Below are 20,315 nucleotides of genomic sequence, written 5' to 3'. Positions count from 1 at the left end.
AATGAACATACTTCCGGCTCGCCCAAGGCCCAGTATTCACCATGAAGCAACCCTGGCCAAATCGCCACGCCAACCGACCAAATTGCAGGGGCATTTAATGCAAAGGTGGCCTGACACCTTTATCCTGACGCGCACCCTCCAGTCGACAGAGCCGAAGTGACCGCAGTCACTTCGCCGCTCCACTGACCGGTCTGACAAGAGGACAGCGTCGCCTGCGCCGCTCCGACTGCTGTGCCACTCGACAGAGTGAGGCTGACAGGCAGCCAGGCCCGGCCTCAGGCACCATAGGAAACTCCGCTTCGCCCGACCCAGGGCTCGGACTCGGGCTCAGCCCCGGAAGACGGCGAACTCCGCTCCGCCCGACCCAGGGCTCGGACTCGGGCTCAGCCCCGGAAGACGGCGAACTCCGCTCCGCCCGACCCAGGGCTCGGACTCGGGCTCAGCCCCGGAAGACGGTGAACTCCGCTCCGCCCGACCCAGGGCTCGGACTCGGGCTCAGCCCCTAAAGACGATGAACTCCGCTCCGCCCGACCCAGGGCTCGGACTCGGGCTCAGCCCCTGAAGACGACGAACTCCGCTTCGCCCAACCCCAGGGCTCGGACTCAGCCCTGGCCTCAGCCGACGTTCTCCGCCTCGCCCGACCCAGGGGCTCGGACTCGACCTCGGCCTCGGAAGACAGACTCGACCTCGACCTCGGAGGAGCCTCCACATCGCCCAACCTAGGGCACAGACCGACCACGTCAACAGGAGGCGCCATCATTACCCTACCCCAAGCTGACTCAGGCTACGGGGAACAAGACCGGCGTCCCATCTGGCTCGCTCCGCCAGACAAGTAATGATGGCGCCCCGCACGCTCTATGACGACGGTGGCTCTTAGCCCCCTTACGGAAGCAAGAGGACGTCAGCAAGGACTCGACAGCCCCGACAGCTGTCCTTCCGCCGGGCTCCAGCGCTCCTCCGACGGCCACGACACCACATGAACCGGGTGCCAAAACCTCTCCGGCTGCCACGATGGCATGTACTTAGGGCGCTAGCTCTCCTCCGCTAGACACGTTAGCACTCTGCTACACCCCCCATTGTACACCTGGATCCTCTCCTTACGCCTATAAAAGGAAGGACCAGGGCCCTCTTATAGAGGGTTGGTCGCACGGGGAAAGTACGGGACAGGCGCTCACGTGAGGCCGCTCGCTCCCTCCCGCGTGGACGCTTGTAACCCCCTACTGCAAGTGCACCCGACCTGGGCGCGGGACAAACACGAAGGCCGCGGGATTTCCACCTCTCTCTCTCTCTGGCTGCCTCCCCCCTTCGCGCTCCGTCTCGCGCCGACCCATCTGGGCTGGGGCACACGGCGACAGTTTACTCGTCGGTCCAGGGACCCCCCGGTCTCGAAACACCGACAAAACGTTAAAGTCCTTCGTCCTTCGAAGCATTATTCCACTTGGGATATAATGATTTTCGGATGAAGGTTATGAAAGACATACCTTCGTAAGCATTATATATCATAATGAAGAAGGAATTACATGGAGTATAAAAGATAACATAAATAATTATGTATTATTATCAACTCATTTCCATTTTATTGCTATGGAAAAATAGAAATGATGTCGAATTACAAATGTACCTTTGACTTGAAAGCAGGTAAAAGCACAAGTGTGACGTCAAAAGCAAAATGCCAAATCAGCGTGAACAGTACTGGAGTACTGTTCATCTATTTATAGGCACGGGACGCAGCCCATGTAAAATTACATTCATGCCCTTTACATTTGCTAATAACTCTATAGTAATTCTCCGAGGTCTAAATTGCCTTTTCATCTTTAAGTCGGTTTCCTTTTCTGCTATCATGCCGAAGCTTTCCTGCGCACAGCTTCGTGACCAAATTGTCCTTCGTCATAATCACCTTTCGTCTCGCTCAGGCTTCGTCCTGACCATGCTCTGTATGCTTATGATCCGAATCCGAAGGTACCTATTCACATATTTCACTTGGAAAACATTGTCAAATCATGTTTTTGAGGACCTTCGGAGGACGAAGGCCCCCAACAACAGGACTCCTGGTGAAGAGGAGTGAGCTGCCTGCACACCTCTCCACCAAATCTGAGCCTCTCCCTTCAGCAGCTGTGTGCCGAAGCGAACACGATCTCCATACACAATCTCAAAGACATTCATCTTATCCTCCACGTAAGTTAGCCAATCTGCCGCCTCAACCGGAGTATCACTGCCATCAAAAGTGTCCAACTTCATGCCCATCCACTGCATCAGAGAAAGACCACTGACGAGAAGAGGCACCTCAGGCCTGCCACCTGGAGCAACACCCGCAGGAACAGCGCCCCCGGGCACTCCTCCATCACCAGCACCCTGAGCAGCACCTGCAGGGGCAATAGGAATAGCCTGCCTCAGAATGGCCAACTCCTACTGCATGGCCTGCATCGCGGCTAACATTGCCGCCGGACTCATCGAGTCCCCACTAGGAACTTGTGGGCTGCCACGAGCCCTACGAGGCGGCATAGCTGCAGCCACAGGGGTGAGAAAATAAGTAAATAAGATTGGCATAGCACCTCATCAGATAATGTCAAACCAGCACAGACAATAACATAATATATCAATAGTAAAGCAGGAAACCCATCCTACATGTGCAGTGTGTCAATTTATTATTATTCCACTTGCTAGGACCTACAGCCTATTCCTCTGATACCAACTGTAACACCCCATTGATCCCACACAATGAATGTTACCAAAAACTCTTCCCACAAAACTTATACCACATAAAAAAGTAATAGAGACGGAAAATAAAACAAAATCCGGCAGCACCTCCCTTGAAAGTAGCATAACGAGTGGGATATAAAGTTTAGACATAATGTAAAAGAAAGACAATCCACGAAGTATAGACAGAATGAGAGATAGTAATAAACATTCATGACCAAATAAAAAGAGAAGGAATCCGGCCAACAAAAAAACAAATTCGACTACCATGAAGCCTAGAACATATTAATCTCCTAGACTTGAACCCCTGTTTAACATCATTACTAAACATTGGTACATTTATTTAAAAGTGAAGTGTTCGTGCTGCTACATCCCTCTTTTCCCATGGGCAAGATAAAGTGCCTGCATCAAACAATGCAAGAGTGAGATGACACATCTCAGCAAGTAAAAAGGTCAAACAACAATTGGGACTATGTAACCAAACCATGCTTAAACAACCATGTAGTTCACAATTTCCTTCTTGAGTATTAATTTGCAGCAAGTAAACAAGTAACCAATTACTTAGTTCCAAAGAAATGAATCACCAAGTAAAGACCCACACTATCCACATCACCACAACCGGTTCCACACTTCACCCTTTAATGCACATGGCTACAGATGCAGTAATGACTTCTGCCTTCATACCTCTAGGGTATGAAGCTGCATCATACCCCTCCTCGGGCAACATATGATACTGAGTGTACCGGTACGGTCGGACCATATGATCATGACAAAACTTCCATGCAAAATATGATGTATGTAGTATGCATGACAACAACATGAGATCCTCCACCCACATGGGGTAGACATAAACTACCATTTCCTCAAAATGATAAGACAACACGTGTAACATGCTCAAACCACATCTTCAACATAAGAAAATAATGGAACATGAATAACTTCGAGCCACATTTCCCACAATGGAGTACAAGTATGAATACATTTGACATGGATGTGATCAAGCATAGGACACATAAATCAATCAACGGTATAAACCACCACTATTTTACTTGCCTTCACCGGGGGGTTTGGACAAAGCCCTAAGCACGATCCGGAAGTCCACCACCTGTTTTTGACACACAACTCAGTGCACAAATTTCACATAACAACGCTCATAAACGACGCCGCACCTACGCCCAATTTCAAACCCCGCCGCGGGTAACAACTCTTCCCACACCCACCAAACTGCAGCGGCGCTGCTTAACAATTTCATATCTTTAAAATTATGATAGCAGTGGTAACAACCAAAAACTCCAGAGGCATCAACATAAAATTCTCCACAAGTTTTGTATACAACTTATATTTAAACCCCAACATCTAATTAGCCCAAAACTGTCCACGAGGTACATCCTGCAATCTGTTTTTGGACAGCAACATACCCGGATTCAAACAGCGATATCTCCTAATTTATAACTCTGAAATGAGCGCATAAGTACTTGTTGGAAAGGTATAACAAAGCTCTACATAATTCTCATACTAATTATCACTAATTACCCACGAAAAATCCCCAGATACTGCTAATACTACTGTTGTACGTCCACCTGCAGAAATCTGTTTTCTGGACAGCCACATACCCGGATTCAAATAATGATATCTCCTAAAATATAACTCCGAATCGAGCGCATAATTACTCGTTGGAAAGGTATGACAAAGCTCTACATGATTCTCCCACTGATCCCCATTAATTACTCACGAAAAATTCCCAGAAACTGCTAGAACTATTGATGTTCCCCACCTACAGAAATCTGTTTTTTTGGACAGCCACATACCCGAATTCAAACAATGATATCTCCTAAACTATAACTCCGAATCGAGCGAATAAGTACTCGTTGGAAAGGTATGACAAAGATCTACATGATTCTCCCACTGATCCCCATTAATTACCCACAAAAAATTCACAGAAACTGCTAGAACTATTGCTGTTCGCCCACCCACTAAATTTCTGGACAGCACCTCTACCAATTCGCATACGCAACATCTATTCAATTGAATTGCAGCACAAATAAACATGAGACAAACACAAAAATCACCTTGAATTCTCCCCCTTTCCTTCCTCCCTTCTTCCCTCCACCAAAACCAATTGGAGACTTGCACCACGCGACGTAGATCCAAGCGGGCAAGGAATGGCACCTTGGGGAGGAGGAGATGGTGGGCGACTAGGGTTAGGTGGTGTGGCTGCAAGAGTTTGACGGAGGAGGAGATGGGAGGAGGGAGGCTGCACAAGGGGGGATTAGGGGGAGGGCGGCTAGGGTGAAGGGGAGGCTAGTGGGTCGTATCGAGATTCACGGCCCAACTCGCCCACACGACAGCTCCCGACCCCAACGCATTAGTCTAACCAAAAAAATTCTACTGTCTTACTGGTGAATAGTTTCCAAAAATTCTAAACCCCCAAAGCGCATCACCCGAAAGAGAGAAAAAACAAAGAAAGAATAACCTCCAATTTCTCTTCTTTGCAAACCGGGTATCACACATAATGGGCATTAGTAATAATGGGTCATCATATGAAGACTGTAGTGTGATGACGGGCATCAATGATTGTCTTCTGCACATGTACAAGGAACAAACATGTAGGCATGAGCATATGTTGAATTGCAGGATCAAGTTTTTAATTCCCATAGGTGTAACTACTAGGAGCTACATATGATGGAATCGGGTAGCTGGTACTACTAAAGGGATAATGGTTACGATAGTGACACTTGTAGAAATAGCATGGAGCATAAGAGAAGGAAGGCACAATTCACCAATTTTTCCTAGCTAATGAGTATTCAAGTTTTCTCGGATCTAGAAAAAAACTACTATTTTTGGGTGTTCTAGTAGTTTATTCAGGGATTCTCGTGAGATGGCCGCCCTTCATATGTCTAGGTATTTAGGTACCAAATTATTACAACATGCATGTGAATGATTGGGAATAACACATTTATGAACACAAATATTTACTTACTTAAACTTTGTTCTTTAAGTCTAAGTTTTTTCAAGGTAATAGTTTAATTACATGTTGCTTAGATGTTTGTTGCATTGAGATGGTAGTCACAGTTGTTATGGTCCTTCATAACAATCCATGTCAAAATTTTGCTTTTATGTCCTAACTCCTTATGTGAAACAACGCCTGCATATGTATAGCACATACCTCACCACAGGAAAAAGAAACTTTCATGAGCCAAAATAATTTACGTGGACTTTTAGATAAGACAACAAAATTTGGTCAATTTTTGTCAGCCTTAGATAGCCAATGGACACTAATTTATTTTTGTTGGTTTTGGTCAGACTATTTTCATTGGCTATTAGACGAATAATGGAAATTAGACTATGCCGATGTTGATGTCTCTATCTTGAGCAACGTACTAGCGTGGCCCTCGTCTACCATGTAGAACAAAGAGGCATTGGTCTAGCATATTTACAACCAAACTGACTTGGAAAACAAGTATAATTATCATTGACCATTCATAAAATTTAAATTTATAAGCTCAGTCTAGTTACGAGGGAATCTTTAAAGATTAGTTTTCAAGCTAATTAGGTTTTCTAATTTACTAGTAATAAGTATTGGTATTTGAATAAAATATAGTATTATAAAAACACATAAAATATCAATAGGTTCACGAAATGTATGTGTCACACGTTTTGATCGGCATGCCTAAAATGTGCACATTCTATATGGCTATAGAGTCCAACCTAACAAAGTACTCTTTTTGGAGATTATATGATCCTCATGATGTTTTTGTTTTGTAATTCTCAATGAATCGGGTATCACACATTAAGGATGATTTATAGCTTGCTACTCCCAATCTTCGGGAAAATAATTATCGAACACCCTTGGAGACTAATAGAACATTAGAATATGGAAATGTAACTTCTTATTTCTGGGAGGACACATACATCAACAAAAAAACTTCATTATTGAATTATAACTAATAAGCAATCTAGAAGAGGGCACCACCAATGATGTGTTGTTGGTAGGAGGCTGATGGGTTTGTCAAAGCAAGTTGGACAAAGTGCAGCAATTGTTGCAGTTGTAAGAGGGTTGCGGGGTTAGCCACAAACTGCAGGTAGAAAGGCAGCAACTGTTGCGGTGTCAAGAAGGAAGCAGGGCTTGCTGCAGCTAGCTGGCCAAATGGTAGTAGTATTTGTTGCTGCAAATAAGTAGCGGGGTTCAGTACGACCAATTGGTTAAATGGAATAAATTGTTGTTGCTGAGAGTATGCGGTAGCTAGCTGGCTGAATGGTAGTAGATGTTGTTGCTGCAAATAAGCAGCAGGGTTCAGTGTAGACAATTGGTTGAATGGAAGAAACTATTGTTGCTGAGAGTAGGGAGAAATGTTTGCTAGAGCTACTTGGCTGATCAAAGGTAGCATGAGATTCTGTAGCTGTTGTACCTTGATGGTTTGTACCAATGACTGCACCAAAGATAGGGATGTCGATTGTTGAAAGAACAAGGGTGATAATGGTAAGTTGTTTGCCGCGATTGCTTGTTGGAGCCTATAGGTTCAAGAGCTGGGTTTTCACATACTGAAGCTATCATTGATGGAGAGTATGGGGGAATAAGGGCAGCTATAGGAGCTTGTGAACATTGAGGGAAAATGGTCGTGTTAGCAACACATGCAGAAAGAGCAAGGAGCATAAGGAGGGAAAATATCTTGGCCGCCATTGTTGCTCTTTTGTTGCTACTGTATTCTACTTTCTATGTTGCTTGTTGATCTCAATAATATGGTTGATGGATTACCTACTAATCTAGGTGGTATTTATACACATGTTAGACCTTGTTCTTATGTAGATTGATTTTGGATTTTGCCAAAAGAATATTAGTAAGATAAGCTAGAGATGATGTGGTATCTAGTTGGCTTTGACATTTAGTGACCACTTTGTTGTGTTATAACTTATATGTAAAAAAGACAATCTTTATACAATACAATAATTAAGTGGTCTTTTCCTTTTGGTATTTTCCAAATACATGGGTGAGAATGGCGTGATCCATTCACCTTCACACATGTGTAACATTAGCCACATAGGTGCTGCTTGGTTGGGCTATTTTGCACTAGAAAAAATAATTTATGGCAGTATTCACCAATGTTAATTTTAGTTTAGATAACTTGTGCAGTAATCGGTTGAAAGAGTCACACGATCCCCGTTGTTACAAATTCAGGCACATTTAGTTGCATTTTAATCTTGAAAATTATATTAAATAATTGGTGTCAATAGAAAGGTGCGCATGTCATTTAAATATAATAAATATGAACAAAATAAATAGTAACATAGTTTTAAGACCCTCATAAGATACATACCCAAAGAAGAAATTCCAGCTGATATAATCATATAGTTCGATGTAGTGCATTTTTGCTGTGTAGACTCAATCACCATAAAAAACACCTAAAAAGTGGATGAAGCAGTCGTATCGCTAATACTCCCCCAAAATGTGATTGTTGTCCTTCACCGGAGTAGGTAAACACTTGGGTGACATTTATTTCGGAGGCCTAGTCTCCTAGAACTCGTGCACATAAGTGCTGGAATGTAGTGCTCGTGTGACAACTGGGTTGTGATAGAAAAGCGAACCAAGAGCAAATTTTAGGATGGGATTTCGATAGGTAAGTCAGGAAAGCTGAACAGTCAGGGAGACACCAGAGGATGGGAGACCTCAAAGGGCACAAGAAATCAGAGGTCAGGTAACTATTTGTCATCAAACATATGACTTCTAAAGTTAAGTTCTGAAACTCCAAGTGCTACATTTAGAAACTGATCCACAGTTTGTGTACCCAACCAAAACAACGCTACCCTACAATATGACCATGACTATGATGGTGGTGTGCCATGCCACGTCATGCCTCACCTTGCCGCCGGTGGGGCGCACAGGTGTGACACATTTACTATTTCCTGAACCACTCATGTTACCATGAAAGTGTGACTGTTTTCCAAAGAATAAATGTGATACTTGCCATATGACCAGTGCTATACAAATAGGCTGGTAGCCTCGGATAGAAAGTGATCATATATACTAACAAGGAGCATTAACTATGGGATATTGTAATACGCTGAATTTGGGGTATAAAATTATCTACCAAATTCAGGTGTTACCGTCTCTTTACTTGCTTTTCTTTTCTTTTTTCTAAATAATGGAGAGTTATTTTGTAATATATTGGCGTAAGCCTAGTGAGGTAGGCCCTAGAGGTGTTTTGATTGTTGCATTCATAACGTTGCACAGTGTTTATGAGTGCAAAAAGTTTTCGAAACATGTTAAAATATCTCGAGAATGTTTCCAAGAGTTTTTGGGTCCTTCCGAACATTTCTTAGTATTAAATATGAAACAAATTTTCTAATATTATTTTAATCTCTAAAATTTAGTGTTTACCGAAATATTCCGAGAACCCAATAATATTATATATATATATATATATATATATATATATATATATATATATATATATATATATATATATATATATATATATATTCCTCTCGATGATTGCGTTATAGATCACGTATCCTTTCCTCGAGATCGTGAAATCGCTTCCCGTCGCGTGAACGGTGTGCCGCTCGTGTATGCAACACCCCGTCAATCTCAACATCTAATCTTGTCTATCTTTGTGTCTATCCCTATCTCCCCCGATATCTACCCTATCTACCCCCTCCTCTCTGCAGCTACCTTTGTCTACCTTCATCAATCTCGCACCTCACCTCGCCTCGTCACGCACACCGACGAATTCGGCAACTGCCTCCTCTCTCCCCTATGGTGCCTGCAAAAAGGAAAGTTGTCTCCCTTTAATATATGGGAACGTATCTGGTGCTCAAAGGATATGGTGCTCACGTGCACATTTTAAATCTGGAACGTACATCCAACATCTAACAGAAGCATCAATTTTACAAAGTACCTCTTTCACCTTCCTTACTTGGTGAGAGGGGTTCTTAATCAAATTAACTGTAGCCACATCCAGATGTGAGATAGATGTCTCAGATTTAAAATGTGCACTTGAACACCGTACCCCTTTAGAGCTGATTTGGTGACCCGGATCCCGGGAGAATTGGAGGAGATTGAAGGGGAAATTAGTTCATTTTCCCCTCAACCCCCTCCAATCCTCCCGTGATCCACTTGTCACCAAATCAGCCCTTAAGCACCAGATATGTATATGTCCCTTAATATATACAGACTCCCCAACCCCTACGCACTCACAACTCCTTTTCTTCCCCTATGCCGCACAACTTTCTTCCCATGCGATGCGCCGCCGTCGCCCATGGACTAGCAGCCTGATCAGGCATCGTCGAGCCTTGCCGACGTCCTCGATCACGACGTCCCGCGCGCACCAATGTTCGTGCTCTGCTCTTCCACTCTATATCCCCATGGACATCGCTGATGTGCTAGCCGGCGATCCCCAACCAGCCCTATCTTGTTCCCGGTTGCGAGCGTGGTGCTAAGCCATGGAATTGCTGTCACCCGCACCTTCTCTGTCTCCGCCGAGCTGCCTGGTCACATGCATCTGCCCGCGCCGCCTCATCTTCCCGGCCGGCAAGCCCCCAACCGCTCGTGCCCCCTCTTGTGTGTGTCCCTACCGGCCCGCGCCACTACGAGATACGCCGCCACCGCTCTGCCATGGCTGCGCGTCACCGCACGTGCCTCCTGGCCGCGGCAGCCGCTTGCTCCGGCGAGGCCACGCGCCTGCCTGCTCCAGCGTGGATGAGCGCCACCCCCACGCTGGTCCTCGCTCCCTACTGCGTATGCCTCCTAGCCGAGCGGTGCGGCATAGCCATGGCGCCCTGCGTGCCGCGCTTCCCCGTGCCCTTGCCCCAGCCTCGCCACCGGCCAAGGGCGGCAGCCAACGCCTCCGCATGCCTATGCTCGACGGCGCTGCCAGCCGCCAGCCCCCTAGACAATCCCCACACGCGTGCCTAGGAACTGTCGTGCGTGCAGTTGCAGTTTGGGAGAGAATCATGCGTGACTGCGTGAGTGGCTGTGTGGAGGAGAGAGGAGGTTGTGCCACGTTTGATCCACTGTATCAGATTGTCTGCAGCCGCATTTCCTGTAGCCCTAGGTGTGGTCAGCCTTCGGCCAATCAGATTGAGCCACATTGCTCAATTCATTAAAACTCGGTATCTTTTGCATTAAACATCCGTTTTGCCCCGTTCAAATTGCGTATGCTTTATTATTGTTGTAAACTGTTGCAGTGCTTAGTGGCAAAACTAGTGGAGAGAGAAACAGAGAGAATGAAATGACAGAGTAACTGTTGTCTTTATTGTAGATAGGATTGTTTATATACAGGGATGCAGTGTCTCTCAAGGAGTGTGTCCCTTGGGAGAAAACTGCCAGGGGAGGAGTTGATCACTTTGTACACAATATTTTGTAATACTCCCCCTTGATCAATCCAAGTCCATTTGATAATCTACAATTTATCCTCCAAAATATTATCTCCTTAAAAACCCTGAGGGAAAAATAAGGAGTACACATTGTCTTTTGAATAATGAGATAATCTCACTTGAACAACAATTAAAACAATAGTATCATTGGAACATGGTAATAATGTAATATTAATGCCAAAACCAGATAGAGCAATAGCATAACTACCCAAAAGTTCAGTGGTAAATAAGGTGTGAGATAAACAAGTCTAGGAAAATCTATTAGGTCCCATCAGATTAACCTGAGCATGTCACAGTGATTGACAAAAACATTATTGGGTAAAGAAAAGTGATCAAGGGCACAACTTGCCTTAGACATGAGATTCCAGGTACCAACTTAGTCTTCAGATGACTCGTAACCTCGCTGCTAGTCGTAGCAATACACACAAACATGGTATAGGCAAAAATTAACATCACTCCAAACATGAGAACAAACTACATAATAATATCCTACGCATCGTAATGAAAATCTAGGTTCAACAAACACTAAAATCGGAGTTACGGTTATAAAGTTATGATTTTCATAAGTTTTATGTGATCGAATATGAAAACTATGTCTATGTTGATTAATGAATCATGTGAGAAAGATATTCCTAAGAAACCATTAATTTAATTCTAATCCAAGTTATAACTTGATTAGAAGACATATTTTAGCTAAATCATAACTAGGGACTGAAAACATTACTTTAATTCTAATTAGAGAAGTTAATCCGATGAACCTAGGGTAAACATATTAATTATTTAAAAACGTGTTACATGATAAAGTAGGGTTACTAATGTGTAGATAATTTTATTACGAAGCTAACGCAATTTGGAGGGATTAAATCGGAGTTAAAACGTGGAAGTTATAAATTTTCCAGGCTTTTTGGATTATTTCAACACTAAAAATCATTTTCGGATCTAATTTATTAATAATCCATATTTAATGGACTGCAGTGCCTATTGTTTAAAAGCCCAAGGTCAAATCCGTAAAGTTTTGGACTGATATGCAATTTATTTTTCAATGTGTTTGGACGGCGGGTTCAATTGTAGAGAAGGGCAGGGGCTAAATTGCATACTATCCGGGTTGAAGGGGTATGGTTATTACTCGACCGTTGGATCACCAATCTACGGATCGGATTAGATCATAGCCTTCACGAACCGGTACGCAGTCAGTGTCCTCCGATCCAGATCGAACGACGCATATTCAATAGGTCGAAGGGGTACGCTCAAACTAATCTCAACCGCTCTCTCCCGATCGGACGGTGCAGATTCCATACCCCAACCAGTAACGGAAGAATTTAATCCTAGCCGCACTACAGAAGATCAACGGTCCAGATGTCGACATCCATCTCGCTGAACATAGCAGCGGCGCAGAGACCCGACCACAAGTCCCCGACGAGGGCCAATGCGCGAATGCCCAACGACGGATCATCTCTCTGCTCTCTCTCGGTCGCTCTCACCTGCCCGTGTGTTCTTGGCTTGGGTTGCTACGACGATTAGATTCAATGGACGAGGAGATTATGGAGGGGCGGTTTTTATTATATTCCGGATTTGAGGAAAGGCCGATTGGTGTCAGGCTGGATCGGGACCCCATGAACTCCGGTGGCTGTTTGCAAACGGGTACAAGCGTGGAGAAAAACCTGATGAGCCGGCCCCACACGTCGGAGATCCCCCCAGAATAATAGATTTCTGGTGTGCGGGACTGGGGCTCTGCCACGGAATCGAGGCACACACATTATCCCGAGCGGCCCGTGCGGGGTGAAGAAGACCGATCCGATAGGATGGCCCCACAACACAGTGGCTAACGCAGCATCGTGGAAGAGAGAACCTGGACTATGGTCCCTACCTGTTCGACACACCGGTCCGAGAGTTCGCGTCAGGCGTGAGGCCGACCAGCGGGGTCCACACAGCGGTGACGCAAGGCGCGCGGGTGTGTTTGCTGGCGGGCCGCGCGCGTAAGAGCGGGAATGGGCCGGGTGAAGCTAGTGGGCCGAGCCAAGGAATTCAGCCCAACAGCAGGGATTTGTTCCTTTTCTTTTCTTTTCCTATTTTCATTTTGATTTACAAATTTCAAATTCAAATCCGAGCTAAGGTTTCAAAATTCAAATTTAATACACAATCAAAATATCTAGCATGAATGCGAAATTTAAGTTTATTTATTTATTTCTTATTTAAATGAATGCCTCTGGATATACATTTAGTAAAGGAGATATTTACCCAATAGCAAATATTTATCAAGAGTTACTAAAAAATAGTACTTGAAGGAAAATAATCCATTCTAACAAATTTAAACTATTTTTATTATTTATTTCTTATAACTTACAAACTGAATTTATGTTTCTATTTTATTTTAACTGACATTGTTTTAATATTAATATTTATTTTTTTAAAAAATCCATAGTATAATTATTTATTAGGACACTTTCCTTTGATTTCTTTTACTAATCGCAAAAATCAGAATTTTGAGTGTTACATCTCCGAATTGTTATTTATTCAATATATTATGTGTCACATGTTTTATTTAATTAATTAATCATTAATTTGTCTAATGGCTAATAAAATAGTTGTTTTATCGAAAAAATCATAATTTTAGTTAAACATTTTGAAAATATATGTTAATGTAATTGTGCTAATTAAAACATTTGAATTTATGTTTGATGTGATGTCGATTAGCGCTTCTACATATCACGTACATTCTGAATTAATTATTTACGTGTTTAATCACGTAGACCTTCCAGAAGTTATAACTTTTGAACAGTAGCTTCGATTTCGGTGTTTCTTTTCTCGCGTGACTGTAGAAGCGAATTCTATTTGGTATTACATGTTTATAATGCTTTCCCTTGTATGGTGTAATGTTCTTATGCATGTACATGTTTGTTTAATTGTGCCTATTTGTGTTCGCTGCATGTCGCGAATAGAACGTGATCCGTTCCCAAACTTCTGCGAATCGACGATCAAGCTTTGGTGATCATGAGATCGAGCTCTTCATGTTCTACAAGGTTGAAGACCTTGAGCATATGTTTGGTGAAGACAAGTGTCCTCTGACCTACTTATGTCATATTCACATGATAATTCATTTCCCCATATTACATAATTGAAACCTAAGGATTTACTAGCTTTCTGTTCACCTTGTCCTTGATTACCTTTTGGGTTGTTGTGGTTAGCTTTATGCTAGTGCTCTACTTTAATCAATGAACATGATGAGATACAATTATGATACAATGATTTTATTCTGCAAATGATGATGAATTTGTGGCACTGAAGGGGACTTAGGCTGTTTCCCGAGTACCTCTCCATAAGGACCTCTTCACTGAGAGACCACCTGGGAAAACAGTTCAACCGTGAGGATGGTATGGGACACTCTTGGCCAAGTAATTAGGGAAGTTTTATGTTGGGTGCTTGTTTTGGTCATTGGGGACGGAGGCATCTATTATGAATCTTATATTCTCGCCCAGGGATCTAGGTACGGGCGTCGTTCCCATGGCTTTTTCCTAAGGGCAGAGGGTATAGGCTTGGGTACTCAGATGGTATCTATGCAGTGGTCATTTCTACCATTAGCATAGTGAGGACCCTAGGGAACATCCACGTAGTGAGACCCTGCTAGTTCACCTTAGAAGTGATCAATGGGGAGTTATGATCCTCGGGCAGAAAGGGAATCATGGCTTATATGTAAAGTGTGTAACCTCTACAGAGTGTTATGAAATTGATATATCAGTCATGCTCACGGTTAAGGGCGGCCTTGGGATTCTCTTTGATTAGAGTTACAGATGATCTAAGATACAATGATTATAGATGACGATGATGGTTCTATTAATGATGATTCTGATAGTGGATTATGGTATTTCCTCTGAGGAGGTACTCTTTGGGATGATAACTTGGGTTTAATGATAAAACTTGGCTCATATTAAAGAATAAAACTTGACAAAGTAAAAGCGACCTGCTTTCAGTCTAACTCCACATAAAGCTAGTCCACTTCAGCCAAATGGGACATTCGCTGAGTACGTTGATGTGTACTCACCATTGCTTTCACAAAACACTAGGTTGCCTTTGGTGCAACCTATGCTCAGGTAAAGAAGAAGGCGTCGAGGCGAATCTCTAGGAGTTCCAGGACTTTGATGTGTTCGAGGATTAGACTAGCAACCTCCCCCAGTCAGCTGCCTGCGGTGGGTTTATTTACGTTGTCTATGTTTCTATTATGTGCACTTTGATTTATATTATGTAAATGACTCTAGTCTGTAATATTATTACTTACTCTTTATAATTATTCGAAGCATTGTGCTATGATGAGTCATTTATGTAATCGTTATGTATGTGAGTTATGATCCTGGCACGTACATGGTTCGCATCCGGTTTACCTTCTAAAACCGGGCGTGACAGATAAGCCCATAATTGCACCAGGAAGTGCAGTGCACACAATCAACCTAAGATGATGTCTCCTCAATCATAATTGGAGATTAATCATGCTAACAAAATGGGCATCAGTAATAATGGGTCATCATTTGCAGACTGTAGTGCGATGACAGGCACTGATGATTGTCTTCAGCACATGTATAAGGAACAAACATGTAGGCATGAGCATATGTTGAATTGCAGGATCGAGTTTTTAATTCCCATAGGTGTAACTACTAGGAGCTACATACGATGGAATTATGTAGTTGGTACTACTCAAGGGATAATGGTTGTGATAGTGACACTTGCAGAAAGAGCATGTAGCATAAGAGAAGGAAGGCACAATTCACCACTTTTTCCTGGCTAATGAGTATAAAAAAAATCTGTTCTAGAAAAAACTACTATTTATTTGGTGTTCTAGTAGTTTATTTAGGGACTCTCATGAGATGACCGCTCTTCTTATGTCTAGGTATTTAGGTACCAAATGATTACAACATGCATGTGAATGATTAGGAATAACACCTTTATGGACACAAATATTTACTTAGTTAAACTTTGTTCTTTAAGTCTAAGTTTTTTCAAGGTAATAGTTTAATTAAAGGTTGCTTAGATGTTTCTTGCATTGAGGTGGTAGTCATAGTTGTTATGGTCCTTCATAACAATCCATGTAAAATTTTTGCTTTTATGGCCTAACTCCTTATGTGAAACAAGGCCTGCATATGTATAGCACATACCTCACCATAGGAAAAAGAAACTTTCATGAGCCAAAATAGTTTATGTGGGCTTTTAGATAAGACAACAAAAGTTGGTCAATTTTTGTCGGCCTTCGATAGCCAATGGACACTAGTTTATTTTTGTTAGTTTTGGTCAGACTATTTTCATTGGCTATTAAACGAACAATGGAAATTATATTATGCCGATGTTGACGTCTCTATCTCGAGCAGCGTACAAGCGTGGCCCTTATCTACCATGTAGAACAAAGAGGCATTGGTCTAGCATATTTACAAGCAAACTGACATTGAAAGCAAGTATAATTATCATCGACCATTCATAAAATTTAAATTTATTAAGCTCAATCTAGTTACAATGGAATCTTTAAAGATTAGTTTTCAAGCTAATTAGATTTTATGATTTACTAGTAATAAGTATTAGTATTTGAATAAAATATAATATTATAAAAACACATAAAATATCGATAGGTTCACGAAACGTATGTGTCACACATTTTGATCGGCATGCCTAACAGGTGCACATTTTGTATGGCTATAGGGTCCAACCTAAAAAGTACGCTTTTTGGAGATTATACCATCCTCGTGATGTTTGTGTTTTGTAATTCTCAATGAATTGGGTATCACACTATAAGTATGATTTATAGCTTGCTTCCCAATCTTAGGGAAAATAATTATCGAACACCCTTGCAGACCAATAGCACATTAGAATTTGGAAATATAACTTCTTATTTCTAGGAGGCCACATACATCAGCCAAAAAACTTCATTATTGAATTACAACTAATAAGCAATCTAAAAGAGGGCACCGCCAATGATGTGTTGTTGGTAGAAGGCTGCTGGGTTTGTCAAAGCAAGTTGGACAAAGGGCAGCAACTGTTGCAGTTGTAAGAGGGTTGCGGGGTTAGCCACAAACTGCTGGTAGAACGGAAGCACTTGTTGTTGTGTCAAGAAGGAAGCGGGGCTTGTTGTAGCTAGCTGGCCAAATGGTAGTAGTATTTGCTGCTGGAAATAAGCAGAGGGGTTCAGTGCGGCCAATTGGTTAAATGGAAGAAATTGTTGCTGCTGAGAGTAGGCAGTAGCTAGCTGGCTGAATGGTAGTAGTTGTTGTTGCTGCAAATAAGCAGCAGGGTTCAGTGTAGACAGTTGGTTGAATGGAAGAAATTGTTGTTGCTGAGAGTAGGGAGAAAGGTTTGCTAGAGCTACTTAGCTGATCACTGGTAGCACGAGTTGTTGCAGCTGTTGTGCCCTGATGGTTTGTACCAATGACTGCACCAAAGATAGGGCTGGCGATTGTTGAAAGAACAGGTGTGATAAAGGTAAGTTGTTTGTTGCGATTGCTTGTTGGAGCCTATAGGGTTGAAGGGCTGGGTTTTCACATACTGAAGCGGTCAGTTATGGAAGGTATGGAGGAAGAAGGGCAGCTATAGGAGCTTGTGAGTATGGAGGAAAAATGGTCGCGTTAGGAACACATGAAGAAAGAGCAAGGAGCATAAGGATGGAAAATATCTTTGCCGCCATTGTTGCTCTATTGTTGCTACTGTATTCCACTTTCTATGTTGCTTGTTGGTCTCAATAATATGGTTGATGGATTAGCTACTAATCTAGGAGGTATTTATACACATGTTAGACCTTGTGCTTATGTAGATTGATTTTGGATTTTGCCAAAAGATTATTAGTAAGATAAGCTAGAGATGATGTGGTATCTAGTTGGCTTTGACATTTAGTGACCAATTTGTTGTGTTATAACTTATATGTAAGAAAGACTATCTCTATACACTACAATAAATAAGTGGTCTTTTCCTCTTGGTATTATCCAAATACATGGGTGAGAATGGTGTGATCCATTCACCTTCACACATGTGTAACATTAGCCACATAGGTGCTGCTTGGTTGGGCTATTTTGCACTAGAAAAAATAATTTATGGTAGTATTTGTTGGGGTCCTTCGTCTTTCGAAGGTCCTCAAAAACATATTTAACTATTAGTTTTTAGCATATCCTTAAATGTTGCAGGTGCTTCGATGCTGAATACCTTTGGAGCAGGACAGTAGGAAGGCGAAGATGTTGGCTTCGTCATAACAACACAAGAAAACGAAGGTAGAAGTGAAACAAGGCTGGGAGAAGGTGTTTTCAAGACTTTGTAATCAAAGCAGTAAAAGCATAATGACGATAGTGTCCTTGCATCATTTGTAAACTACATGTACAAGTTTTATGGACATATTTGTAACTTTACACAAAGCTGTACCACCACACTATAAATAGATGAACGATGCCTACATAAAGTACCTTTTAGAAGACAGGGGGAACAACTTTATGTAATTCTTTCTTCTAAGGCACCTTCGGCTTTTCCTCTCGTTAAAAGCCGAAGGTACTTGATAGTCGCCTAGAGGGGGGGTGAATAGGGCGAAACTGAAATTTACAAATATAAACACAACTACAAGTCGGGTTAGCGTTAGAAATAAAAATGAGTCTGCAAGAGAGGGTGCAAAACAAATCTCGAGCAAATAAGGAATGTGACACAAGGATTTGTTTTACCGAGGTTCGGTTCTCGCAAACCTACTCCTCGTTGAGGTGGTCACAAAGACCGGGTCTCTTTCAACCCTTTCCCTCTCTCAAACGGTCCCTCGGACCGAGTGAGCTTCTTTTCTCAAATCACTTGGGAATCAAGCTTCCCGCAAGGATCACCACACAATTGGTGTCTCTTGCCTCAATTACAAGTGAGTATGATCTCAAGAAAGAATGCGAAAGAAAAGAAGCGATCCAAGCGCAAGAGCTCAAATGAACACTACAAATCACTCTCTCTAGTCACTAAAGCTTTGTGTGGAGTTGGGAGAGGATTTGATCTCTTTGGTGTGCTTTGCAATGAATGCTAGCTCTTATATAGTGGTTGGAAGCTGGAAAACTTGGATGCAATGAATGGTGGGGTGGTTGGGGTATTTATAGCCCCAACCACCAAACATGACCGTTGGTGGAGGCTGTCTGTCGTATGGTGCACCGGACAGTCCGGTGCACACCGGACATGTCCGGTGCGCCAGCCATGTCACCAACGCCGTTGGGATTCGACCGTTGGAGCTCTGTCTTCTGGGCCCGCCTGGATGTCCGGTGGCGCACCGGACATGTACTGTAGAATGTCCGGTGCGCCAGCATGGGCGTGCCTGCCTTCTGCGCGCTTCTGGCGCTAATTGAATGCGCCTGCAGGTGACCGTTGGCGCGAAGTAGCCATTGCTCCGCAGTTGCACCGGACAGTCCGGTGTACACCGAACATGTCCGGTGAATTATAGCGGAGCAGCCGCTGCGATTTCCCGAAGCTGGCGAGTTCCTGAGGCCGCTCTTCCTTGGAGCACCGGACACTGTCCGGTGTACACCGGACAGTCCGGTGAATTATAGCGGAGTGCCTCTGAAAATTCCCGAAGGCGACGAGTTCGAGTTGGAGTCCTGAGAGCACCTAGAGGGGGGGGGGGTGAATAGGTGATCCTGTAAAACTTCAAAGCTTAAGCCACAGAAACTTGTTAAGGGTTAGCACAAGTATGGCCAAGTGGCTAGAGAGGAGTCAAAACACAATAACCACAAGAAATCAATCACAGAGATGACACGGTGGTTATCCCGTGGTTCGGCCAAGTACAAAAACTTGCCTACTCCACGTTGTGGCGTCCCAACGGACGAGAGTTGCACTCAACTCCTCTCAAGTGATCCAATGATCAACTTGAATACCACGGTGTTCTTGCTTTTCTTTTCTCAATCCCGTTTGCGAGGAATCTCCACAACTTGGAGCCTCTCGCCCTTACACTTTTGATGTTCACAAAGAATCACGGAGTAAGGAAGGGGATGAGCAACACACACAAGACTTCAAAAGATCAGAGCAACAGCACGCACACAAGTCGCAACAAGAGCTCGCAACACAACTCAAAGAGTTCACAACTCCACAAGAGCTCTATATGCTATCACAATGAAACAAATGCGCGAGATCGATGTCTTGGTGCTTAGGAGTGTTGTAGGAATGCTTGGTGTTCTTCTCCATGCGCCTAGGGGTCCCTTTTATAGCCCCAAGGCAGCTAGGAGCCGTTGAGAACACATCTGGAAGGCTATCCTTGCCTTCTGTCGTCGGGC

The 20,315-nt window shown here is 43.2% G+C and overlaps 2 pseudogenes across 2 annotated transcripts; both read right to left on the bottom strand.

Annotated features, from left to right (window-relative positions):
- Positions 1-6,574: 6,574 nt before the first annotated feature.
- Positions 6,575-7,446, bottom strand: z1B_3 (alpha zein pseudogene; annotated as a pseudogene). The gene has a single exon (NR_153774.1). The product of NR_153774.1 is annotated as an alpha zein pseudogene (transcript).
- A 9,405-nt stretch (positions 7,447-16,851) lies between these two features.
- On the bottom strand, positions 16,852-17,781 carry z1B_2 (alpha zein pseudogene; annotated as a pseudogene). Its single transcript, NR_153438.1, has one exon. The product of NR_153438.1 is annotated as an alpha zein pseudogene (transcript).
- Between the last annotated feature and the right edge of the window lie 2,534 nt (positions 17,782-20,315).

This window comes from Zea mays, chromosome 7, assembly GCF_902167145.1.
Source record: "Zea mays cultivar B73 chromosome 7, Zm-B73-REFERENCE-NAM-5.0, whole genome shotgun sequence".
Taxonomy (NCBI): domain Eukaryota; kingdom Viridiplantae; phylum Streptophyta; class Magnoliopsida; order Poales; family Poaceae; genus Zea; species Zea mays.
The sequence above is the reverse complement of the archived record's forward strand: the minus strand, read 5'-3'. Positions and strand labels throughout refer to the sequence as shown.